At 48.3% G+C, this 26,244-nt stretch overlaps 7 non-coding genes and 1 pseudogene across 7 annotated transcripts; all 8 read left to right on the plus strand.

The window, feature by feature from the left end:
- The first annotated feature begins 15,918 nt into the window (after positions 1-15,918).
- On the plus strand, positions 15,919-16,082 carry LOC135011401 (U1 spliceosomal RNA). The gene has a single exon (XR_010210496.1). It is a non-coding gene; the product is annotated as a U1 spliceosomal RNA (small nuclear RNA).
- Positions 16,083-16,234: 152 nt separating this feature from the next.
- On the plus strand, positions 16,235-16,376 carry LOC135011398 (U1 spliceosomal RNA; annotated as a pseudogene).
- Positions 16,377-17,068: 692 nt separating this feature from the next.
- On the plus strand, positions 17,069-17,232 carry LOC135011391 (U1 spliceosomal RNA). The gene has a single exon (XR_010210488.1). It is a non-coding gene; the product is annotated as a U1 spliceosomal RNA (small nuclear RNA).
- A 152-nt stretch (positions 17,233-17,384) lies between these two features.
- LOC135011410 (U1 spliceosomal RNA) lies at positions 17,385-17,547 on the plus strand. Its single transcript, XR_010210504.1, has one exon. It is a non-coding gene; the product is annotated as a U1 spliceosomal RNA (small nuclear RNA).
- A 675-nt stretch (positions 17,548-18,222) lies between these two features.
- LOC135011421 (U1 spliceosomal RNA) lies at positions 18,223-18,386 on the plus strand. The gene has a single exon (XR_010210514.1). It is a non-coding gene; the product is annotated as a U1 spliceosomal RNA (small nuclear RNA).
- Positions 18,387-19,355: 969 nt separating this feature from the next.
- Positions 19,356-19,519, plus strand: LOC135011390 (U1 spliceosomal RNA). Its single transcript, XR_010210487.1, has one exon. It is a non-coding gene; the product is annotated as a U1 spliceosomal RNA (small nuclear RNA).
- A 152-nt stretch (positions 19,520-19,671) lies between these two features.
- LOC135011409 (U1 spliceosomal RNA) lies at positions 19,672-19,834 on the plus strand. Its single transcript, XR_010210503.1, has one exon. It is a non-coding gene; the product is annotated as a U1 spliceosomal RNA (small nuclear RNA).
- Positions 19,835-20,505: 671 nt separating this feature from the next.
- LOC135011389 (U1 spliceosomal RNA) lies at positions 20,506-20,669 on the plus strand. Its single transcript, XR_010210486.1, has one exon. It is a non-coding gene; the product is annotated as a U1 spliceosomal RNA (small nuclear RNA).
- The last annotated feature ends 5,575 nt before the right edge of the window (positions 20,670-26,244 follow it).

A 26,244-nucleotide genomic window follows, 5' to 3' on the forward strand; every position in this document is an offset into this window, starting at 1 on the left:
AGAAAAAGAAATATGCTGGCAAAAAAATCCAATTGACTGATTAAACAGCTCTTCATTTTCTGGCTTTATTTTTATGCTAACAAATTTGTTCTCTGAAAAGTGTCCACAAAGCCAAGTATCTGATTAACATCTTTGTAGGGATGGTTTTTCACCTATTACTAAATTAAACTTGCTTCATTGGAAAGGCAGCAAGATGCATCCTCATTTCAATATCTACTGAAATAATACAGGTTGACACCAGGAAACATTAACGCCACTGCATCCTTGCTGCTTTCTCATGTGGAAGTCTGTTTAATGTGAAAACAAGGTGATATCTAATTAGCACACAGGTAAGGAATTAAGAAAATCTTTATTTAAGGGTGAAGATGTTTCTCACAAAATCGTTGCCCCAATGCATCATTGAAATTCAAGCTGGAAAGATGATTTTAATATATCACTTGTACATTTTGTATTGCTCTTCTGGTGACAATGTAGTTTGCTTTTGTCAATTACCATTTTAATAATCGGGTAAAGAAAATTAATTGGATTTTTGAAAGAAAACAATACTGTCAATATACTATTAAAACAAATTAAAATGGTAAAAGTTATTGTACTTTAAGTAAAAATAAAAGAGCAAAAATATCAATCCCAGTTTTGGATTACTTTAATTAACAAAAAAAAAATGCATATAGCAGAGGATAGTTTCAATCTGCCTACCTCTGGGTTATGGACCCAGCATGCTTCCATTACAGTACTCTGCTGCACATGTAAGTGCAAGAGATCCTGAAGCACTCACTCATCATGGGAAAGTACCAATGTGTTTCTTCATTGGTTGATGGAAGAAACATCATACAAAAACTCTCCACATTATTGACTTTTTAAAATGTTTCTAGGAATCGTTCTAGATGAATGCTTATTAGCCTTTGTCAGTATGTACTTTTGCAAAGTGTCGTGGTGGCGCAATCAGTTAGTGTGTAAGGCTATTAACCAAAAGGTTGGTGGTTCAATCCCACCCAGGGACTTAATTGACCTTGTTATCAGATTTTGGTGATCTTTAAGTAGACAAGTCAAAATTTCAAACCCCCTGTTATGGTGTAGGGTACCCGGCCTTCTCTGATGTAATCAGAGTTAGATTTGATTCAGTGATTTTATAAAAACAGCTAGGAAGCACAATTTAGCAGTGGGTTGCAGAGAAAAAGAAAAATGCTGGCAGAAAAATCCAATTGAGTGATTAAACAGCTCTTCATTTTCTGGCTTTATTTTTATGCTAACTAATTTGTTCTCTGAAAAGTGTCCACAAAGCCAAGTATCTGATTAACATATTTGTAGGGATGGTTTTTCACCTATTACTAAATTAAACTTGCTTCATTGGAAAGGCAGCAAGATGCATCCTCATTTCAATATCTACTGAAATAATACAGGTTGACACCAGGAAACATTAACGCCACTGCATCCTTGCTGCTTTCTCATGTGGAAGTCTGTTTAATGTGAAAACAAGGTGATATCTAATTAGCACACAGGTAAGGAATTAAGAAAATCTTTATTTAAGGGTGAAGATGTTTCTCACAAAATCGTTGCCCCAATGCATCATTGAAATTCAAGCTGGAAAGATGATTTTAATATATCACTTGTACATTTTGTATTGCCCTTCTGGTGACAATGTAGTTTGTTTTTGTCAATTACCATTTTAATAATAGGGTAAAGAAAATTAAGTGGATTTTTGAAAGAAAACAATACTGTCAATATACTATTAAAACAAATTAAAATGGTAAAAGTTATTGTACTTTAAGTAAAAATAAAAGCTAAAATATCAATCCCAGTTTTGGATTACTTTAATGAACAACAAAAAAATGCATATAGCAAAGGATAGTTTCAATCTGCCTACCTCTGGGTTATGGACCCAGCATGCTTCCATTGCAGTACTCTGCTGCACATGTAAGTGCAAGAGATCCTGAAGCACTCACTCATCATGCGAAAGTACCAATGTGTTTCTTCATTGGTTGCTGGAAGAAACATCTTACAAACACTCTCCAGATTATTGACTTTTTAAAGTTTTTCTAGGAAACGTTCTAGATGAATGCTTATTAGTCTTTGTCAGTATATACTTTTTGCAAAGTGTCTCTGTGGCGCAATCGGTTAGTGTGTTCAGCTATTAATCAAAAGGTTGGTGGTTCAATCCCACCCAGGGACGTAATTGACCTTGTGATCAGATTTTGGTGATATTTAAGTAGACAAGTCAAAATTGCAAACCCCCTCTTATGGTGTAGGGTACCTGGCCTTCTCTGATGTAATCAGAGTTAGATTTGATTCAGTGATTTTATAAAAAAACAGCTAGGAAGCACAATTTAGCAGTGGGTTGCAGAGAAAAAGAAAAATGCTGGCAGAAAAATCCAATTGAGTGATTAAACAGCTCTTCATTTTCTGGCTTTATTTTTATGCTAACTAATTTGTTCTCTGAAAAGTGTCCACAAAGCCAAGTATCTGATTAACATCTTTGTAGGGATGGTTTTTCACCTATTACTAAATTAAACTTGCTTCATTGGAAAGGCAGCAAGATGCATCCTCATTTCAATGTCTACGGAAATAATACAGGTTGACACCAGGAAACATTAACGCCACTGCATCTTTGCTGTTTTCTCATGTGGAAGTCTGTTTAATGTGAAAACAAGGTGATATCTAATTAGCACACAGGTAAGGAATTAAGAAAATCTTTATTTAAGGGTGAAGATGTTTCTCACAAAATCGTTGCGCCAATGCATCATTGAAATTCAAGCTGGAAAGATGATTTTAATATATCACTAGTACATTTTGTATTGCTCTTCTGGTGACAATGTAGTTTGTTTTTGTCAATTACCATTTTAATAATCGGGTAAAGAAAATTAAGTGGATTTTTGAAAGAAAACAATACTGTCAATTATAAGGGCACGGTCGTGCCCTTATATTAAGGCTGAATCGAACAAACGGAATTCTCCCATAGGGAACTTCTGAGATGGGGGCATGGTGTTTGAGGGGCTACACCTCAAAACTGATAGGACGTACTGAGCTGAAATTTGGCATGGACGCGTAGAATCGTCACCCGCTGCTGCAGGCCAAATTTCAGGGCAAAATAATAAAAAATGAGGAATTGGGAGTAAGCTAAAGTTCCAACTGTCAGTTTTTTTCTGCCACTCCCTCTGTGGCTTTTTGACAACGTTTTCCTATAGAGTGAATGAAGATTTTTTTGGGAAGGCATAACTCAGGATAGAGGACGAATTAAGACTTGGGGTTTGTTTTACTAGATAGAGTATGCCCCAGTGTAGTGCCTTTTGGGGTTGTGGTTTTTCAGAAAGTTATAGGGTTTTTTTAATTAAGAGAAATATGCCCCATTATAGAGATAGGGCATTTCAATTTGTTGCGCCTGCGCAGTGACCGCCAGCAGGGGGTGTACAGAGAGTAGCTCTGGCAGTTGGGCACGAGGAGACAGAGCGGGAAGGAGTCACGTGGAGCTGCAGGAGGACAGCCAGCGGTTCCCGGCGTGTGAGTTCATTGAGGTCCATGAAGCGGGAGGAGATCGCCGGAGCTGCGTAGCACTGGGTGAGTTCTGTCAGGCAGCCCACCGCTGTGTACCCAGCTTCCACTTCTCCCCCGCGTGTCCGGCCACCCTCCCTTCCCGCCCGCCCGGCCACCCTCCCCTCCCGCCCGCCCGCCCGCTCGCCCGCTCGCCCGCCCGCTTGCCCGCTGTGTGCCCGGCCGCCCGCCGGACCTTCCCTGGTGGCTGCCTGCGTCTCCTCCCCGCGTCTGTGGTGCGGCTGGCAGTAGGAGGCGTCTCGGGCAGCTGTGTCCGGCCACTCCTCCCTCCTCCTCCTCCCGCTGTGTCCGGCCCTCCCTACCTGCAGTATGCGGTATTTATCAAGGTCTCTATGGTCACCAGTCACCCCCCCTTCCCCCTCTCGCCCTCCCTGCTGTGTGTCCGTCTCCCCCCCCTGCTGTGTGTCCGTCGCCCCCCCCCTTGCCCTCCCTGCTGTGTGTCCCCCCCTCCTCCCTGCAGTGTGTTCCCCCCCGTGCCCTCCCTGCTGTGTGTCCGGCCACCCTCCCCTCCTCCCGCTGTGTCCGGCCACCCCCCCCTCCCGCTGTGTCCGGCCACCCCCCCCCTCTCGCTGTGTCCGTCCACCCCCCCCCTCCCGCTGTGTCCGGCCACCCCCCCCTCCCGCTGTGACCGGCCACCCCCCCCCCCACTCCCGCTGTGTCTGGCCACCCCCCCCTCCCGCTGTGTCCGGCCACCCTCCCCTCCTCCCGCTGTGTCCGGCCACCCTCCCCTCCTCCTGCTGTGTCCGGCCACCCCCCCCTCCCGCTGTGTCCGGCCACCCCCCCTCCCGCTGTGTCCGTCCACCCCCCCTCCCGCTGTGTCCGGCCACCCTCCCCCTCCCGCTGTGTCCGGCCACCCCCCCCTCCTCCCGCTGTGTCCGGCCACCCCCCCTCCTCCCGCTGTGTCAGGCCACCCCCCCTCCTCCCGCTGTGTCTGTCGACCCCCCCTCCTCCTCTCTGCTGTGTGTCCGTTCTCCCCCCGCCCTCCCTGCTGTGTGTCCCCCCCCCCCGCCCTCCCTGCAGCGCCTGACACACGCACACGCAGCGCCTGACACACACGCACACACGCAGCACCTGACACACACACACAGACGCAGCACCTGACACTCACACGGACCTGACACACACGCACACACTCACACGCAGCGCCTGACACACACAGACACGCAGCGCCTGACACACACAGACACGCAGCGCCTGACACACACACACTCACGCACCTGACACACACACTCACGCACCTGACACACACACACACACTCACGCACCTGACACACACACACTCACGCACCTGACACACGCACACTCACGCACCTGACACACGCACACGGCACGCAGCACCTGACACACACACACAGCACCTGACACACACACACACACACACACGCAGCACCTGACACACAGACATGCAGCGCCTGACACACACACACAGACACGCAGCACCTGACACACACACGCAGACACGCAGCACCTGACACACACACACACACACACACGCAGCACCTGACACACACACGCAGACATGCAGCACCTGACACACACACGCAGACACGCAGCACCTGACACACACACGCAGACACGCAGCACCTGACACAGACACGCAGCACCTGACACACACACACATACGCAGCACCTGACACACACACACACACAGCACCTGACACACACACACGCAGCACCTGACACAGACATGCAGCGCCTGACACACACACGCAGACATGCAGCACCTGACACACACATGCAGCACCTGACAGACACACACACACACACACACATGCAGCACCTGACACACCCACACACACAGACATGCAGCACCTGACACACCCACACACACACGCAGCACCTGACACACATACATACATGTGGCATTTAACGCACACACGCACAGCACCTGACACACAATCATATACACTCAGAGCACCTAACACACACATACACTCGCAGCACCTCACACACACTCGTATACACACGCAGCACCTGCCACTCACACATATATACACATGTAGCACCTGCCACTCCCACATACATGAACAGCACCTAACACACACATATATACATGCAGCACCTGACACACACATACACGTGCAGCACCTGACAGTCACACACATACAGATGCGACACAAACACATACACGCTCAACACCTGACACCCAGGTGGCAGCTGACGCATACAAATGCAGCACCAGAAATACACACATATACACGTGCAGCACCTGAGACACACACATACACGTACAGCACCTGACACACACACACATGTATGTACACGCGCGGCTCCAGGCACACACATACGTACGTACACACACGGAATTTAACACACACACACACATACACGTGCGGCACCTGACACACATGTACGAACACGCGTGGCTCCTGACACACACACACGCGTGGCTCCTGACACACACACACACACATGTACGAACACGCGCGGCTCCTGACACACACACGTATATACGTATACGCACGGCACCTGACACCTACACGTATGTACGTATACGCACGGCTCCTGACACCCACACGCATGTACACGCGCGGCTCCTGGCACACACACACACACGTACGTACACGCGCGGCACCTGACACACGCCTGTACGTACACACATGCACAGCACCTGACATACACACATGTAGGTACGCGCCACCTGACACACACACACACGTACACGTACGACACTTGACACACACACGTACGTACACGCACGGCACTGACACGTATGTACGCGCACGGCACCTGACACTCACGTACATACTAGTGATGAGTGGGTTCGGTTCGTCGGAATCCGAACCCCCCGAACTTCACCCATTTTACACGGGTCCGAGGCAGGTTCGAACCTTCCCGCCTTGCTCGGCTAGCCTGAGCGCGCACGAACGTCATCATCCCGCTGTCGGATTCTCGCGAGATTCGGATGTCTGCATTCGTGGAAAGGGATCCCATGTGTAAACATGGGACCCCTTTCAGTCCGTCTGGTCCGGGTGTTCGGTTTGTTGTTTTGCCAAGTACGTGGATTTAATCTGGAACCTGGATCAGGTGAGTATAATTATCTTTTATTTTCAGGTACCCGTGGATTCTACTTGGAGAAGAGGACCGACTGCTTCATGTCAACATAGGTAAGTATGTGTGTGTCGGCAGGTGGGAAATAAAGTTATACTTTCACGGTGTCTGTGTCCTGTTTTTATTTGGGTATTTTTTCCCCAGTAGAACTACAGGTACCAGCGGGCCCGTTTTTCTCCTGCATGCTGGTACTTGTGGTTCTCCAAGTACCAGCTTGCGGGGGAGGCTTGCTGGGACTTGTAGTACTACTAGAAAAAACAATATTCTTTAACTTTTCTCAAGGCTATCAGCCTCCCATCCGCAGCCCTTGGATGGGGGGGACAGCCTCGGGCTTCACCCCTGGCCCTTAGGTGGCTGGGGGGGGGGACCCCTTGATTGAAGGGGTCCCCACTCCCCCAGGGTACCCCGGCCAGGGGTGACTAGTTGGATATTTAATGCCACGGCCGCAGGGCACTGTATAAAAGTGACCCCCGGCTGTGGCATTATCTGTCCAGCTAGTGGAGCCCGATGCTGGTGTAAAAAATACGGGGGACCCCTACTCTTTTTGTCCCCCGTATTTTTTGCACCAGCACCAGGCGCAGAGCCCGGTGCTGGTTTTAAAAATACGGGGGATCCCCTGTCCGTTTTTCCCCCGGATTTTTAGAACCAGGACCGGCTCGAAGAGCCCGAGGCTGGTTATGCTTTGGAGGGGGGACCCACGCAATTTTTTTTCCGGGTTTTTCACATTCCATTTAAAAAATAAATAATATTTTAAAAAATATATAAATAATACTTGTGCCTCCAAAAAAGACAAACCAAGTACCTAATCCCTTCTAATATAAATAGATATGCTATTACCAAAAAAAAAAAACTGCAAAAAAAAAACATGTTTTTAAATTTTTTTTATTAGATTCCGCCAGCAAAGTGTGGCGGATTGAAAATGACGAATTTACTGTTTAAAAGCACTGTTGTCGAATTTACAAACTTCAATTGAATATACTTTTGTCGAATTGCCGCATTTGTACCATTGCAGAAAAGTCGAATTTGTCAAATGTCGAATTTTAAAGTCGAATTTTGAAAGCCTGTAAGAATAGGCTCCGTCCCCTTCTACCCCTGTACCTTGCTCTCTCCTGTCTGTGCTCTCTCCCGTCTGTAGGACTAGGCCCCGCCCCCTTCTTACCCTCCTGTGACTGCTCTCTCCTGACAAGTGGACCAGGCCTGCCCCCTACACGCTGCTGGTGTCTTCATTGTTACTTGGTCTGGAGCTCCGTTGGGGAGAGAACTCACGTGAGCTCATTAAGAATGAGGAACTGGGATGTTTTAATTTTATTGTGAGTAGTGTAGTGTGGTGATGTAGTATGTTGTATGGGGGGTATAGTGTAATTATGAAGTGCAGCATATGGGAGGGCTGTAGCATAGTGATGTAGTGTGGCATATGGGGGGTGGTAGCGCATAGGCGTGCGTACAAGGGGTGCCTGGTGCGCACAGGCACTCCCTAATGTCCAGCACCGCTGCACGCCACGCTTGCTGTAGCACAGTGATCGCTGACTGTGTGATCGGTGGAGCCTAGCCTGCAGCTCATTTCCGTACCTCCCACCACCGCTGCACCCGACCCCCCTCTGCCTGCTGCTAATACTATGCTGAGTGCATTCGTCGGCGGCCTCACTGGGGGGACTGGCGTCACCTTGCAATGTGACGTGGTGATGTCCGCCCATGCTCTCCTCCCGCCCACCTGTGCTTTCCTCCTGCTGCGGTCTCTCAGTCCTAGTGTGCCGCGGCCGCCACACCACTGGCAGTGTTCCTCTAGGAGGGACTGGGAGCTGCTGGCAGACACATTCTGCTGAGACTTACTTGTCAGTGCGGGTTCCGGACGGCAGGCGGCGGGTGGGAGGGCAGACGGGGAGCAGGTGTCACAAGGAGTGTGTGGGTAACTAATTCACAATACTTCCGCTCAACGTGGCACTGCTGGTCCTTCATCTCCCATGTCTCTTCACCAGGTGGCGGGCGGCCCGGAAATTAAGTGATGTGTTGTGCAGCAGTCAGTGTGAAGTGACTGTGAGTAACACTGGTGGTGCTGATGATGCTGCTGCAGAATCTGGAAGCAATTAATTCATAAATATAATGTACTCTATCAGTGTTTCTCTGACGTCCTAGTGGATGCTGGGAACTCCGTAAGGACCATGGGGATTAGCGGCTCCGCAGGATACTGGGCACAAAAGTAAAGCTTTAGGACTACCTGGTGTGCACTGGCTCCTCCCCCTATGACAATCCTCCAAGCCTCAGTTAGATTTTTGTGCCCGGCCGAGAAGGGTGCACACTAGGGGCTCTCCTGAGCTTCTTAGTGAAAGTTTAGTTTTAGGTTTTTTATTTTCAGTGAGACCTGCTGGCAACAGGCTCACTGCATCGAGGGACTAAGGGGAGAAGAAGCGAACTCACCTGCGTGCAGAGTGGATTGGGCTTCTTAGGCTACTGGACACCATTAGCTCCAGAGGGACCGAACACAGGCCCAGCCTCGGAGCTCGGTCCCAGAGCCGCGCCGCCGGCCCCCTTACAGAGCCAGAAGCAAGAAGAGGTCCGGAAAATCGGCGGCAGAAGACATCCTGTCTTCACCAAGGTAGCGCACAGCACTGCAGCTGTGCGCCATTGCTCCTCAGCACACTTCACACTTCGGTCACTGAGGGTGCAGGGCGCTAGGGGGGGGCACCCTGAGCAGCAATAGAAACACCTTGGCTGGCGAAAATACATCACATATAGCCCCCAGGGCTATATGGATGAATTTTAACCCCTGGCAGATTCCACAGAAAAACGGGAGAAAAGGCCGCCGAGAAGGGGGCGGAGCCTATCTCCTCAGCACACTGGCGCCATTTTCTCTCACAGCTCCGTTGGAGGGAAACTCCCTGGCTCTCCCCTGCAGTTACTACACTACAGAAAGGGGTTAAAAAAGAGAGGGGGGCACTAATTAGGCGTAGTATAACAATACAGCAGCTATAAGGGGAAAAACACTTATATAAGGTTATCCCTGTATATATATATATATATATATATATATAGCGCTCTGGTGTGTGCTGGCATACTCTCCCTCTGTCTCCCCAAAGGGCTAGTGGGGTCCTGTCCTCTATCAGAGCATTCCCTGTGTGTGTGTGTGTCGGTACGATTGTGTCGACATGTATGAGGAGGAAAATGGTGTGGAGGCGGAGCAATTGCCTGTAATGGAGTTGTCACCCCCTAGGGAGTCGACACCTGAGTGGCTGAGCTTATGGAAGGAATTACGTGACAGTGTCAGCTCTTTACAAAAGATTGATGACATGAGACAGCCGGCTACTCAGCCTGTGCCTGTCCAGGTGTCTCAAAAGCCATCAGGGGCTCTAAAACGCCCGTTACCGCAGATGGCAGATACAGACGCCGACACGGATACTGATTCCAGTGTCGACGATTAAGAGACGAATGTGACTTCCAGTAGGGCCACACGTTACATGATTGAGGCTATGGAAAATGTTTTTACACATTTCTGATAATACCAGTACCACTAAAAAGGGTATTATGTTGGGTGAGAAAAAACTGCCTGTAGTTTTTCCTGCATCTGAGGAATTAAATGAAGTGTGTGATGATGCGTGGGTTTCCCCCGATAAAAACTGTTAATTCCTAAAAAAGTTATTAGCATCATACCCCTTCCCGCCAGAGGATAGGGCACATTGGGAAACACCCCCTAGGGTGAATAAAGCGCTCACACGCTTGTCTAAACAGGTGGCACTACCGTCCCCGGATACGGCCGCCCTTAAGGAACCTGCTGACAGAAAGCAGTAAAATATCCTAAAATGTATATACACTCACACGGGTGTGATACTGCGACCAGCAATCGCCTCAGCCTGGATGTGCAGTGCTGGGATGGCTTGGTCGGATTCCCTGACTGACAATATTGATACCCTAGATAGGGACAGTATATTACTGACTATAGAGCATTTAAAAGATGCTTTCTATATATGCGTGATGCACAGAGGGATATTTGCCGACTGGCATCAAGAGTAAGTGCGCTGTCCATTTCTGCCAGAAGAGGGTTATGGACAAGACAGTGGTCAGGTGATGCTGATTCCAAAAGGCATATGGAAGTATCGCCTTATAAAAGGGAGGAGTTATTTGGGGTAGGTCTAACAGACCTGGTGGCCACGGCAACGGCTGGGAAATCCACATTTTTACCCCAGGTAGCCTCTCAACATAAGAAGACGCCGTATTATCAGGCGCAGTCCTTTGGGCCCCATAAGGGCAAGCGGGCAAAAGGCTCCTCATTTCTGCCCCGTGGCAGAGGGAGAGGAAAAAGGCTGCAGCAAACAGCCAGTTCCCAGGAACAGAAACGGTGGGGGCCCGTCTCATAAATTTCAGCGTGCAGTGGGCTCACTCACAGGTGGACCCCTGGATCCTTCAGGTGGTATCTCAGGGGTACAAATTGGAATTCGAGACGTCTCCCCTTCGCCGTTTTCCTAAAGTCTGCTTTACCGACGTCTCCCTCCGACAGGGAGGCGGTATGGGAAGCCATTCACAAGCTGTATTCCCAGCAGGTGATAATCAAGGTACCCCTCCTACAACAGGGAAAGGGGTATTATTCCACGCTGTTTGTGGTACCGAAGCCGGACGGCTCGGTGAGACCTAATTTAAATCTGAAATCCTTGAACACTTACATACAAAGGTTCAAATTCAAGATGGAGTCACTCAGAGCGGTGATGGCAAACCGGGAAGAAGGGGATTATATGGTGTCTCTGGACATCAAGGATGCTTATCTCCATGTCCCAAATTACCCTTCTCACCAAGGGTACCTCAGGTTTGTGGTACAGAACTGTCACTATCAGTTTCAGACGCTGCCGTTTGGTTTGTCCACGGCACCCCGGGTCTTTACCAAAGTAATGGCCGAAATGATGATACTCCTTCGAAGGAAGGGAGTTTTAATTATCCCTTACTTGGACGATCTCCGGATAAGGGCAAGATCCAGGGAACAGTTGGTAGTCGGGGTAGCACTATCTCAAGTAGTGTTGCGGCAGCACGGTTGGATTCTTAATATTCCAAAATCGCAGCTGATTCCGACGACACGTCTTCTATTCCTAAGGATGATCCTGGACACAGTCCAGAAAATAAGAATTTACTTACCGATAATTCTATTTCTCATAGTCCGTAGTGGATGCTGGGGACTCCGAAAGGACCATGGGGAATAGCGGCTCCGCAGGAGACTGGGCACAAAGTAAAAGCTTTAGGACTAGCTGGTGTGCACTGGCTCCTCCCCCTATGACCCTCCTCCAAGCCTCAGTTAGGATACTGTGCCCGGACGAGCGTACACAATAAGGAAGGATTTTGAATCCCGGGTAAGACTCATACCAGCCACACCAATCACACCGTACAACTTGTGATCTGAACCCAGTTAACAGCATGATAACAGAAGGAGCCTCTGAAAAGATGGCTCACAACAACAATAACCCGATTTTTGTAACAATAACTATGTACAAGTAATGCAGACAATCCGCACTTGGGATGGGCGCCCAGCATCCACTACAGACTATGAGAAATAGAATTATCGGTAAGTAAATTCTTATTTTCTCTAACGTCCTAGTGGATGCTGGGGACTCCGAAAGGACCATGGGGATTATACCAAAGCTCCCAACCGGGTGGGAGAGTGCGGATGACTCTGCAGCACCGAATGAGAGAACTCCAGGTCCTCCTCAGCCAGGGTATCAAATTTGTAGAATTTAGCAAACATGTTTTCCCCTGACCAAGTAGCTGCTCGGCAAAGTTGTAAAGCCGAGACCCCTCGGGCAGCCGCCCAAGATGAGCCCACTTTCCGTGTGGAATGGGCTTTTACAGATTTTGGCTGTGGCAGGCCTGCCACAGAATGTGCAAGCTGAATTGTACTACAAATCCAACGAGCAATCGTCTGCTTAGAAGCAGGAGCACCCAGCTTGCTGGGTGCATACAGGATAAACAGCGAATCAGATTTTCTGACTCCAGCCGTCCTGGAAACATATATTTTCAGGGCCCTGACTACGTCCAGCAACTTGGAATCCTCCAAGTCCCTAGTAGCCGCAGGCACCACATATGAAAAATTAGGTAAGGGCTTTTATAGGATAAAGCCGCCAATTCTGAGACGCGATGTACAGAGAGCCAACGTAAAAAATAACAATGTTTATTAATAAAACATATAAAAAGATTAATTGTCAAATAACCGGTGAAAAATATATATAAATATATATAAGAACATTCTACCTTTGAGAAAGTCACGTGAACGTGACGAAACGCGTCAGGACCCGCCCCTATCCACACTCAGCTCAGGTGAAATCTTCCAGGTGTTCCTTGGTCCCCGCTGCACCCTCCTTCTACAGCATCCGACATCAGCGGCTTCAGCGCACACGCCGCCACGACCGGGTTGTGAGAGAGACGGTCCATTCCTTTCCGCTGCACAGCGTATATGGGCATTGCAGGACATTGAAGCCGAGGACGCTCGGCTCTTACCAGCCCATTTTGGAAAGGTATTGAATATCAATTTCAACTGAGGGACTTTTTTATTCATTAGGATCCTACCAACACACCTGGTATTTATCAACTATCTAACAAGTGAATCACGGAACTTTTCACCCCAATAAGCTGAGTCATTACAATATACCACTAGTTCACGTCTAGTGACTGTTCTTATATATATTTGTATATATTTTTCACCGGTTATTTGACAATTAATCTTTTTATATGTTTTATTAATAAACATTGTTATTTTTTACGTTGGCTCTCTGTACATCATGTTTCGTTCCTGATATTCAGCGCAGCCGTTTGTTCTTTTTCTATGCTATCACCACAATACTACACATAGTATTCCGGCAAGCGCAGACTATCAGGAACATAAAATTGTGATTATTTAATTCTATGAAACACGTATTGGTTTTCACTTTTTATTTTGATGATTAGGCGCTCGTTTGTTGCAGTTTTTTGTTTTGGTCAATTCTGAGACACGCCTGGCTGAAGCCAGGGCTAACAGCATTACCACTTTCCATGTGAGATATTTTAAGTCCACAGTGGTGAGTGGTTCAAACCAATGTGATTTTAGGAATCCCAAAACTACATTGAGATCCCAAGGTGCCACTGGAGGCACAAAAGGAGGCTGTATATGCAGTACTCCCTTGACAAACGTCTGAACTTCAGGAACAGAAGCCAGTTCTTTTTGGAAGAATATTGACAGGGCCGAAATTTGAACCTTAATGGACCCTAATTTGAGGCCCATAGACAGTCCTGTTTGCAGGAAATGCAGGAAACGACCCAGTTGAAATTCCTCTGTAGGGGCCATCCTGGCCTCGCACCACGCAACATATTTACGCCAAATACGGTGATAATGTTGTATGGTTACATCCTTCCTGGCTTTGATCAGGGTAGGGATGACTTCATCCGGAATGCCTTTTTCCTTCAGGATCCGGCGTTCAACCGCCATGCCGTCAAACGCAGCCGCGGTAAGTCTTGGAACAGACATGGTCCCTGCTGGAGCAGGTCCTTTCTTAGAGGTAGAGGCCACGGGTCTTCCGTGAGCATCTCTTGAATTTCCGGGTACCAAGTCCTTCTTGGCCAATCCGGAGCCACGAGTATAGTCTTTACTCCTCTCCTTCTTATGATTCTCAGTACTTTTGGTATGAGAGGAAGAGGAGGGAACACATACACTGACTGGTACACCCACGGTGTTACCAGAGAGTCCACAGCTATTGCCTGAGGGTCCCTTGACCTGGCGCAATATCTGTCCAGCTTTTTGTTGAGGCGGGACGCCATCATGTCCACCCTTTGGTTTTTCCCAACGGTTCACAATCATGTGGAAGACTTCTGGGTGAAGTCCCCACTCCCCCGGGTGAAGATCGTGTCTGCTGAGGAAGTCTGCTTCCCAGTTGTCCACTCCCGGAATGAACACTGCTGACAGTGCTATCACATGATTCTCCGCCCAGCGAAGAATCCTTGCCACTTCCATCATTGCCCTCCTGCTTCTTGTGCCGCCCTGTCTGTTTACGTGGGCGACTGCCGTGATGTTGTCCGACTGGATCAACACCGGCTGACCCTGAAGCAGAGGTCTTGCCTGACTTAGGGCATTGTAAATGGCCCTTAGTTCCAGGATATTTATGTGAAGTGACGTTTCCATGCTTGACCACAAGCCCAGGAAATTTCTTCCCTGTGTGACTGCTCCCCAGCCTCTCAGGCTGGCATCCGTGGTCACCAGGACCCAATCCTGAATGCCGAATCTGCGGCCCTCTAGGAGATGAGCACTCTGTAACCACCACAGGAGAGACATCCTTGTCCTTGGAGACAGGGTTATCCGCTGATGCATTTGAAGATGCGATCCGGACCATTTGTCCAGCAGATCCCACTGAAAAGTTCTTGCATGGAATCTGCCGAATGGAATCGCTTCGTAAGAAGCCACCATCTTTCCCAGGACCATTGTGCATTGTACTGACACTTGGCCTGGTCTTAGGAGGTTCCTGACTATGTCGGATAACTCCTTGGCTTTCTCCTCCGGGAGAAACACCTTTTTCTGTACTGTGTCCAGAATCATCCCTAGGAACAGCAGACGTGTCGTCGGAATCAGCTGCGATTTTGGAATATTTAGAATCCATCCGTGCTGTCGTAGTACTACTTGAGATAGTGCTACTCCGACCTCTAACTGTTCTCTGGACCTTGCCTGCTTACTTTGTGCCTTCCAATGCACAATGCAAACTACAGGTAGTGCTGCAGGGCCCACACCCTTTTACTTGCCGTACAGAGCAGCTCTGGAGCTGTTACAGTGCCCAGCTGCTGCAAGAAATCAGCTTGAATGCTTCAGGGGCTGGGGCATAGCCAACATGAGCCCCACACCGAAGGAGGGTGGAGGTGTTTAATGCGAACTAGGGGTCATCCAAGCGCCGCAAAAGGCCGCCATGCCCTACACGCCTCTTTTCTCTTTTCATATGCAGACGAGGGTTGAAGCCAACTTTGACCCACTGCTTGGATGACATCACCGTATGCAAATCCATCTGCTGCAGGCCTTCCCCCAGGAATGCTTGCACTAGTTGTTGCATTTGGTTTGTTGTTTGACCCACTGCTTGGATGACATCACCGTATGCAAATCCATCTGCTGCAGGCCTTCCCCCAGGAATGCTTGCACTAGTTGTTGCATTTGGTTTGTTGTTTGGGGGTGCTTCATTATTAGGCAGCCTTCTGCCCTCCCATGTTCATCTGAAAATTTGTGTTCTCCCTGCAGTTGTTGTCCCCAGATGAGAGTTCCCTTGTGCTGCCTCAGTTGAATCTCCTTTACTTGACAGAGATGTGCCTGAGCAGCGGCCCTCCCCAGCCCTATCCCAAATCATACTTATTTTGCATAGGAGATACCATGGTCATGAAGATTGTTCTCCCAGGGTGAGGTTCATTCATTGCATTCTGGGTATGCTGACCCCTGTGATTTCCCCAAATGTGGGAAACTCGACTGCATTATTTGTGGTAGTGGGGGACTGTGTTTGTGCTTTCCTCTGGTCAGCTCTGGTAAAAGTCAGATTTATTTGTCTCAGATCTTCCTCTAGCCTTGTTCTTCTTTCGAGAGTTCCCTTGTGCTGCCTCAGTTGGATCTCCTTCACTTGACAGGGGGGTACCCGAGCAGCGACCCTCCCCAGCTCTAGCCCAACTTCTACTTACCTGGCAGGTGAGATACTATGATCATGTAGGTGCTTCTCCCAGGGCAAGGCTCACCCATTGCACTCTGGGTGTGCTGCTCCTGCGATTTCCCCAAATGTGGGAAACTTGACTGCATAATTTGTGTTTCCCCTGGTCGGCTCTCATATAATTCAGATCTCTTTGTCTCAGGTCTCTCTCCAGCCTAGTTTGCTGTCTGTTTCAACTTCTCTTTTCTTGAGCCGCTCCCTTCTATGCCCTTGCGCACTATCCTGACTTCTCCCGTCTGCTTACTTTGTGCCTTCCAATGCACAATGCAAACTACAGGTAGTGCTGCAGGGCCCACACCCTTTTACTTGCCGTTCAGAGCAGCTCTGGAGCTGTTACAGTGCCCAGCTGCTGCAAGAAATCAGCTTGAATGCTTCAGGGGCTGGGGCATAGCCAACATGAGCCCCACACCAAAGGAGGGTGGAGGTGTTTAATGCGAACTAGGGGTCATCCAAGCGCCGCAAAAGGCCGCCATGCCCTGCACGCCCCTTTTCTCTTTTCATATGCAGACGAGGGTTGAAGCCAACTTTGACCCACTGCTTGGATGACATCACCATATGCAAATCCATCTGCTGCAGGCCTTCCCCCAGGAATGCTTGTACTAGTTGTTGCATTTGGTTTGTTGTTTGGGGGTGCTTCAGTATTAGGCAGCCTTCTGCCCTCCCATGTTTATCTGGAAATATGTGTTCTCCCTGCAGTTGTTGTCCCCAGATGAGAGTTCCCTTGTGCTGCCTCAGTTGAATCTCCTTTACTTGACAGAGATGTGCCTGAGCAGCGGCCCTCCCCAGCCCTATACAAAATCATACTTATTTTGCATAGGCGATACCATGGTCATGAAGATTGTTCTCCCAGGGTGAGGTTCATTCATTGCATTCTGGGTATGCTGACCCCTGTGATTTCCCCAAATGTGGGAAACTCGACTGCATTATTTGTGGTAGTGGGGGACTGTGTTTGTGCTTTCCTCTGGACAGCTCTGGTAAAAGTCAGATTTATTTGTCTCAGATCTTCCTCTAGCCTTGTTCTTCTTTCGAGAGTTCCCTTGTGCTGCCTCAGTTGGATCTCTTTCACTTGACAGGGGGGTGCCAGAGCAGCGACCCTCCTCAGCTCTAGCCCAACTCCTACTTACCTGCCTGGTGAGATACTTTGATCATGAAGGTGCTTCTCCCAGGGCAAGGCTCACCCATTGCACTCTGGGTGTGGTGCCCCTGCGATTTCCCCAAATGTGGGAAGCTTGACTGCATAATTTGTGTTTCCCCTGGTCAGCTCTCGTATAATTCAGATCTCTTTGTCTCAGGTCTCTCTCCAGCCTAGTTTGCTGTCTGTTTCCACTTCTTTTTTTCATGAGCCCCTCCCTTTTATACCCTTGTGCACTATCCTGACTTCTCCTCCTGTCTGCTTACTTTGTGCCTTCCAATGCACAATGCAAACTACAGGTAGTGCTGCAGGGCCCACACCCTTTTACTTGCCGTACAGAGCAGCTCTGGAGCTGTTACAGTGCCCAGCTGCTGCAAGAAATCAGCTTGAATGCTTCAGGGGCTGGGGCATAGCCAACATGAGCCCCACACCGAAGGAGGGTGGAGGTGTTTAATGTGAACTAGGGGTCATCCAAGCGCCGCAAAAGGCCGCCATGCCCTGCACGCCCCTTTTCTCTTTTCATATGCAGACGAGGGTTGAAGCCAACTTTGACCCACTGCTTGGATGACATCACCGTATGCAAATCCATCTGCTGCAGGCCTTCCCCCAGGAATGCTTGCACTAGTTGTTGCATTTGGTTTGTTGTTTGGGGGTGCTTCAGTATTAAGCAGCCTTCTGCCCTCCCATGTTCATCTGAAAATATGTGTTCTCCCTGCAGTTGTTGTCCCCAGATGAGAGTTCCCTTGTGCTGCCTCAGTTGAATCTCCTTTACTTGACAGAGATGTGCCTGAGCAGCGGCCCTCCCCAGCCCTATCCCAAATCATACTTATTTTGCATAGGAGATACCATGGTCATGAAGATTGTTCTCCCAGGGTGAGGTTCATTCATTGTATTCTGGGTATGCTGACCCCTGTGATTTCCCCAAATGTGGGAAACTCGACTGCATTATTTGTGGTAGTGGGGGACTGTGTTTGTGCTTTCCTCTGGTCAGCTCTGGTAAAAGTCAGATTTATTTGTCTCAGATCTTCCTCTAGCCTTGTTCTTCTTTCGAGAGTTCCCTTGTGCTGCCTCAGTTGGATCTCTTTCACTTGACAGGGGGGTGCCCGAGCAGCGACCCTCCCCAGCTCTAGCCCAACTCCTACTTACCTGCCAGGTGAGATACTATGATCATGAAGGTGCTTCTCCCAGGGCAAGGCTCACCCATTGCACTCTGATTTCCCCAAATGTGGGAAACTTGACTGCATAATTTGTGTTTCCCCTGGTCGGCTCTCGTATAATTCAGATCTCTTTGTCTCAGGTCTCTCTCCAGCCTAGTTTGCTGTCTGTTTCCACTTCTCTTTTCTTGAGCCGCTGCCTTCTATGCCCTTGTGCACTCTCCTGACTTCTCCTGTCTGCTTACTTTGTGCCTTCCAACGCACAATGCAAACTACAGGTAGTGCTGCAGGGCCCACACCCTTTTACTTGCCTTTCAGAGCAGCTCTGGAGCTGTTACAGTGCCCAGCTGCTGCAAGAAATCAGCTTGAATGCTTCAGGGGCTGGGGCATAGCCAACATGAGCCCCACACCGACGGAGGGTGGAGGTGTTTAATGCGAACTAAGGGTCATCCAAGCGCCGCAAAAGGCCGCCATGCCCTGCATACCCCTTTTCTCTTTTCATATGCAGATGAGGGTTCCAGCCAACTTTGGCCCACTGCTTGGATGACATCACCGTATGCAAATCCGTCTTCTGCAGACCTTTTCCCAGGAATGCTTGTACTAGTTGTTGCATTTGGTTTGTTGTTTGGGGGTGCTTCAGTATTAGGCAGCCTTCTGCTCTCCCATGTTCATCTGAAAATATGTGTTCTCCCTGCAGTTGTTGTCCCCAGATGAGAGTTCCCTTGTGCTGCCTCAGTTGAATCTCCTTTACTTGACAGAGATGTGCCTGAGCAGCGGCCCTCCCCAGCCCTATCCCAAATCATACTTATTTTGCATAGGAGATACCATTGTCATGAAGATTGTTCTCCCAGGGTGAGGTTCATTCATTGCATTCTGGGTATGCTGACCCCTGTGATTTCCCCAAATGTGGGAAACTCGACTGCATTATTTGTGGTAGTGGGGGACTGTGTTTGTGCTTTCCTCTGGTCAGCTCTGGTAAAAGTCAGATTTCTTTGTCTCAGATCTTCCTCTAGCCTTGTTCTTTTTTCGAGAGTTTCCTTGTGCTGCCTCAGTTGGAGCTCCTTCACTTGACAGGGGGGTGCCCGAACAGCGACCCTCCCCAGCTCTAGCCCAACTCCTACTTACCTGCCAGGTGAGATACTATGATCAGGAAGGTGCTTCTCCCAGGGCAAGGCTCACCCAATGCACTCTGGGTGTGCTGCTCCTACGATTTCCCCAAATGTGGGACACTTGATTACATAATTTGTGTTTCCTCTGGTCGGCTCTCGTATAATTCAGATCTCTTTGTCTCAGGTCTCTCTCCAGCCTAGTTTGCTGTCTGTTTCCACTTCTCTTTTCTTGAGCCGCTCCCTTCTATGCCCTTGTGCACTATCCTGACTTCTCCCGTCTGCTTACTTTGTGCCTTCCAAAGCACAATGCAAACTACAGGTAGTGCTGCAGGGCCCACACCCTTTTACTTGCTTTACAGAGCAGCTCTGGAGCTGTTACAGTGCCCAGCTGCTGCAAGAAATCAGCTTGAATGCTTCAGGGGCTGGGGCATAGCCAACATGAGCCCCACACCGAAGGAAGGTGGAGGTGTTTAATGCAAACTAGGGGTCATCCAAGCGCCGCAAAAGGCCGCCATGCCCTGCACACCCCATTTTTATTTTCATATGCAGACGAGGGTTGAAGCCAACTTTGACCCACTGCTTGGATGACATCACCATATGCAAATCCATCTGCTGCAGGCCTTCCCCCAGGAATGCTTGCACTAGTAGTTGCATTTGGTTTGTTGTTTGGGGGTGCTTCAGTATTAGGCAGCCTTCTGCCCTCCCATGTTCATCTGAAAATATGTGTTCTCCCTGCAGTTGTTGTCCCCAGATGAGAGTTCCCTTGTGTTGCCTCAGTTGAATCTCCTTTACTTGACAGAGATGTGCCTGAGCAGCGGCCCTCCCCAGCCCTATCCCAAATCATACTTATTTTGCATAGGAGATACCATGGTCATGAAGATTGTTCTCCCAGGGTGAGGTTCATTCATTGCACTCTGGGTATGCTGACCCCTGTGATTTCCCCAAATGTGGGAAACTCGACTGCATTATTTGTGGTAGTGGGGGACTGTGTTTGTGCTTTCCTCTGGTCAGCTCTGGTAAAAGTCAGATTTCTTTGTCTCAGATCTTCCTCTAGCCTTGTTCTTCTTTCGAGAGTTCCCTTGTGCTGCCTCAGTTGGATCTCCTTCACTTGACAGGGGGTGCCCGAGCAGCAATCCTCCACAGCTCTAGCCCAACTCCTACTTACCTGCCAGGTGAGATACTATGATCTTCACTGTTAGGGCAATCAGGATGTGGAATTCCCTGCCAGGGAAGGTGGTAATGGCGGACTCTGTAATTGGATTTAAAAAAGGAATGGATACATTTCTGAATGAAAAAGCTATCCAAGGTTATAATACTTAAAATATCAACATGGTTAATAGGGGGGTAATATGAGTTATAGTAGTTAACTAGTCATAAAACATTATTCAGCAAGTATGTAGAATCATCACAACTTAAAACAGGTTGAACACGATGGGCAATTTGCCTCTATTCAACCTCAAAAACTATGTTACTATATGTTACTATATTACTATGTTACTGTAGTATACAGAACACCACAATGTAATGAGCAGTGATAGTGAGCACTGATGAGGATACTAGAACTGACACTGAGCAGCAAGATGCAGCACTGGACTATTAGTAATGTACTGTAGTATGCTGAGCACCACAATGCAGCACAAGACAATGAGCAGTGATACTGAGCACTGATGAGGATACTACTGAGAACTGACACTGAGCAGGAGAGACACACTACTAGTATTACTGAGCAGCAATAAGTAACCACTGATACTGAGCACTGATATTGAGATTTCCACTGAGAGAACATAGCCACGTCCTCTCCGCTCCCTCTTCAATGCACGAGTAAAAATGGCGGCAACGCGCAGCTCTTTATATGGAATCCGAATCTCGCGAGAATCCAACAGCGGGATGATGACATTTTCCCTTGTTCAGGTTTTCCGAGTCAGGCGGGAACAACCGAGCCTGCCTCGGACCAGTGTAAACCACGTGGAGTTCGTCGGGAATTCGGTTCTCGGAGAACCGAACCCGCTCCTCTCTACCTTATACCCATCAATTTTTTTATTTTCAATCTAAGCCCCTGCAGTTTTCTGTAAGCATCTGCTTCGCTATGATGATCAACAAGTCACAAGGGCAAACACTCAGGGCTTGAGGCGTAGATCTTAGGACCAGCTGCTACAAGCATGGCAGAGGTGTCACTATCACTGGTGACACCCAGAGAGGTGGCGAGGGAGATTGTAATGCAGTGCGTGCAGATAAGCAGTGCAATGGTAAAAAGGAGGCATGGTTTCATAGGTAGGGGCGTGGCCTGGTGGCCTGAATCTACATTTTGTTGCTCCGGGTGTCCCGGGGGTTGGGGGCTGCACCCGGGGACTAGTGTGTGTGCGGTGCTGGCTCCTGCACAGTGACAGTGCATGGCCACCGAGCATGACGCCTCCATTCTTGACCATGCTGTAATTGCAGTCGCACTGCAGTTCAGCGTGATCATATAAAATGGTGTAGCCTCCTGCTGGTGCAGACTGTATGTGCGCGCAGGAAGCCGCCACCATTTTTGTGATCACAGCGGCTGAATGTGATGTCATACAGCCGCTGTGACCACGCCCCCTGTGTCTCCTCCGTTGCAGACCCCATTTTGAAGCCTTGCCCCCGCACCGCTCCATCCCTGACTTGGAAATGGAGTGTTGCTGACCCCCCTCTCCCCCCCCCCCCGCCCCGATTGACAGGCAGAGGCGATCGCATTCTCTGCGGGGTGCCGCAGAAAATGCAGGCACATGCGTATGCTCTTAGCAATTTTTGCAGTTGGATCGCTTATTGTGATTGCAATCCAACCTGAATCAGGCCCTATTACCTATCACAATGCGCTGCGGGCAGTACAAAATTGGGTTAATATAGGAGTAAAACTCCCAGACCTGTGCTCCTTAACTGTACCTGGTGGCTAGTGGAGCGGCTGCCCAGTAATCAGTGTCCACGCCAGTGCGCACACGGTCCACCCCCTACGGCCACGCTCCCCTTCATCAGCGGCCTCGTGATCCGGAAGGGCGGTGTGTGTGTGACTGACCTTAGGAAGAAACTGGAGCCTCCGCTGCAGTGACCCAGCAACCAGGGCACGGGAGTATACAGCGCCGCTGGGAGTGATGAAGCTGCAGTAAAGATGTCTATTAGACCTAGCCTGCTGCAGCCCTTGTAGATTCTCATAAAACAAGTTCTTCTTTTCTTGTCAAAATTAATAGCTAAGAATAGGCTGCTTGAGGCAGGCCCCTGTTAAGAGGCCTGCTACTGAAGGCACCAACTACAAACTGAGCTCCCTGTTCATGGAAGCGGGGTTATAGAGGAGAATGCACTGAGCATCTTGGGAACAGTCAAAAGCTTTGAGCCGGTTGGTGCCTCAGATCAAGATCCTACTCTACACCCCAATGTGAATCCTTGTGGAGTCCAGTGTACCCCACAGAAGAAATTAATGTGTCACACCCATTGGCAGCAACCTTAGAATAGCTGCTGACGGGCACAATTGAGAAAGGAAGGGGGGGGGGGGGACATTTGAATCCAGCACATAGATGCAATTCAAATATGTAATTTGTACCTTCCTATTTTAAAATATAATGGATGAACCTCACCCTGTGAGAACAATCTTCATGATCAAGAGATCTCATATGCAAAATAAGTAAGAGTTGGGATAGGGCTGGGGAGGGTGGCTGCTCGGGCAGCCCCTCCCCCGTCAAGTTAAGGAGATTCAACTGAGGACGCACAAGGGAACTCTCGTCTGGGGACAACAACTGCAGGGAGACCACATCTGTTCAGATGAACATGGGAGGGTGGAAGGCTGCCTAATATTGAAGCACCATCAAATATCAAACCATATGCAACAACTAGTACAAGCATTCCAGGGGGAAGGTCTGCAGAAGACGGATTTGCATACGGTGATGTCATCCAAGCAGTGGACCAAAGTTGGCTGGAACCCTCATCTGCATATGAAAAGAGAAAAGGGGCATGCAGGGCATGGCGGCCTTTTGCGGTGCTTGGATGACCCCTAGTTCGCATTAAACACCCCCACCCTCCTTTGGTGTGGGGCTCATGTTGGCCATGCCCCATCCCCTGAAGCATTCAAGCTGATTTCTTGCAGCAGCTGGGCACTGTAACAGCTCCAGAGCTGTTCTGTAAGGCAAGTAAAAGGGTGTGGGCCCTGCAGCACCACCTGTAGTTCGCATTGTGCGTTGGAAGGCACAAAGTAAGCAGACGGGAGGAGAAGTCAGGATAGTGCGCAAGGGCATCCTTTTCTCTTAGTCCGTAGAGGATGCTGGGGTCACATTAAGAACCATGGGGTATAGACGGGATCCGCAAGAGACATGGGCACTTTAAGACTTTCAAAGGGTGTGAACTGGCTCCTCCCTCTATGCCCCTCCTCCAGACTCCAGTTATAGGAACTGAGCCCAGGGAGACGGACATTTCGAGGAAAGGATTTATTGTTAAACTAAGGTGAGCATCTTACCAGCTCACACCTTAAGCATGCCGCAGAACGTGGCATTCAACAGAACACAAGCCAACGGCATGAACAATTGCAGCAAAAAGCTGACCAGAACCATAACACAACATGTGTATAACCACAAGTAATAACTGCAGACACAGTATGGACTGGGACGGGTGCCCAGCATCCTCTACGGACTAAGAGAAAAGGATTTACCGGTAGGTATTAAAATCCTATTTTCTCATACGACCTAGAGGATGCTGGGGTCACATTAAGAACCATGGGGTTATACCAAAGCTCTTGAACGGGTGGGAGAGTGCGTACGACTCTGCAGCACCGAATGACCCAACTTGAGGTTATCATCAGCCAAGGTATCAAACTTGTAAAACTTAGCAAAAGTGTTTACTAAATAGCTGCTCGGCAAAATTGCAATGCCGAGACTCCCCGACCAGCTGCCCAGGATGAACCCACCTTTCTAGTAGAATGGGTCTTCACCTATTTCAGTAACGGCAATCCTGCCGTGGAATGAGCATGCTGAATCTTACCACAGATCCAGCGCATAATGGTCTACATGGAAGCAGGACACCCAATCCTGTTGGGAGCATACAGGACAAACAGAGCCTCTGTTTTCCTAATCTGAACCGTTCTGGTGACATAAATTTTCAAAGTTCTGACCACAGCCAGAGACTTTGACTCAACGAAGGTGTCAGTGGCCAAAGGCACCATGTGGAAAGATGAACCACCTTCGGCAGAAATTGTTGACGTGTCCTCAATTCTGCTCTATCTTCATGAAAGATCAAATAAAGGCTCTTGTGATACTGCATGGTTTGTACTGTTTTCCATGTGCTCCCAGATCTTTCAAGCAAGTAGCATGGTCAAGAAAGTTCTGTTTGAAAAGTAACAACATTTACTGTCATTGTTATAGAATTTGGGAGAAAAAACAAGAAGAAATCTGCACTGTTGACGCACTGGACAGAATGAATGAATCATAAAATATAACCTTTATTAAGTATGTATTAAAATTGGATAAATATTAATATTATTATCCCAAACTGCAGTGAAACATAAAGGTTAAAATCACAGAACTAACATACATGTGCATAAGAAGAATAAAGAGATGTGAAAAAAAGGTTTAAAAAGCGTGTCCATGTGTGATTATTTTTGAAGGCACAACCCTGGCGGGGTTGTTTATATAGATATATATGTTGCTAATAATCACTTTCTAGCGTAATGTTATTAAATAGCTGTTAGTATCTATGTCGTCAGGTACCACTGGGTCGTATCCTATATACTCCCTTCACTCAATAGGGGTTACCTCCCGGGAAGCCATCCCCATTGGCGAATTTGTGGGGGTGATTGAGTATAACCGGTAAGCTAACCTCCAATTTGTGGGGTGCTTAGGTAGATGGGGATCACTTATTTCTCTGTGTCCCCTAAGACTATATTCCTAAATTCAATACCATAGGGGGATAGCTTTCTATATCGGATAAGGAATCACTTGATAGGGAAATCTCTATGCATCATGGAAAGATCATATTTATTAATATCCAAACTAAAAAAATGATGAATACCTTTAATTTAGCTGTTTAGATATAGTTAATTGGCGAGATATACCAACAGGTGCGGTTGCCTTAAGGAATATGGCAATTCCAATATAAATAGCAGCCCTCCTTCATATAATCAGCCAGATCTTATTAAATCTGGTCCAGATATAGCCGTTCAGATATACTTAATTGACAACATATATCAATCGGTGGGGTTGCCTTAAGGAATATAGCAATTCCAATTCTCATATAAATAGCAACCTTCCTTCATATATTCAGCCAGATCTTATTTAATCTGATCTAGGCGTAGGCAATAATGCTTTCCTTAGAGGTATAGCCACCTCAATTCTTATTAGGAAGCAAAGTGTCTGTCATAATGGTTTATCCAATTCATCTAAGAAATAATATATTCCATGTGTCAGAGATTCATTACTCTCTATTTACACTGTTAAAGAGTTAATTCTTATTATGTTACAGTGTAATGAAATTATCATATAGGGAGATGTGGCAATTCCATGTGCTATATATATAATAACCCTTAGTGGTCCAGATTCCACAATGAGGAATTTTCTTATAAACCGCTGAAACACACAGCTGTT

This window comes from Pseudophryne corroboree, unplaced genomic scaffold, assembly GCF_028390025.1.
Source record: "Pseudophryne corroboree isolate aPseCor3 unplaced genomic scaffold, aPseCor3.hap2 scaffold_2436, whole genome shotgun sequence".
Classification (NCBI taxonomy): domain Eukaryota; kingdom Metazoa; phylum Chordata; class Amphibia; order Anura; family Myobatrachidae; genus Pseudophryne; species Pseudophryne corroboree.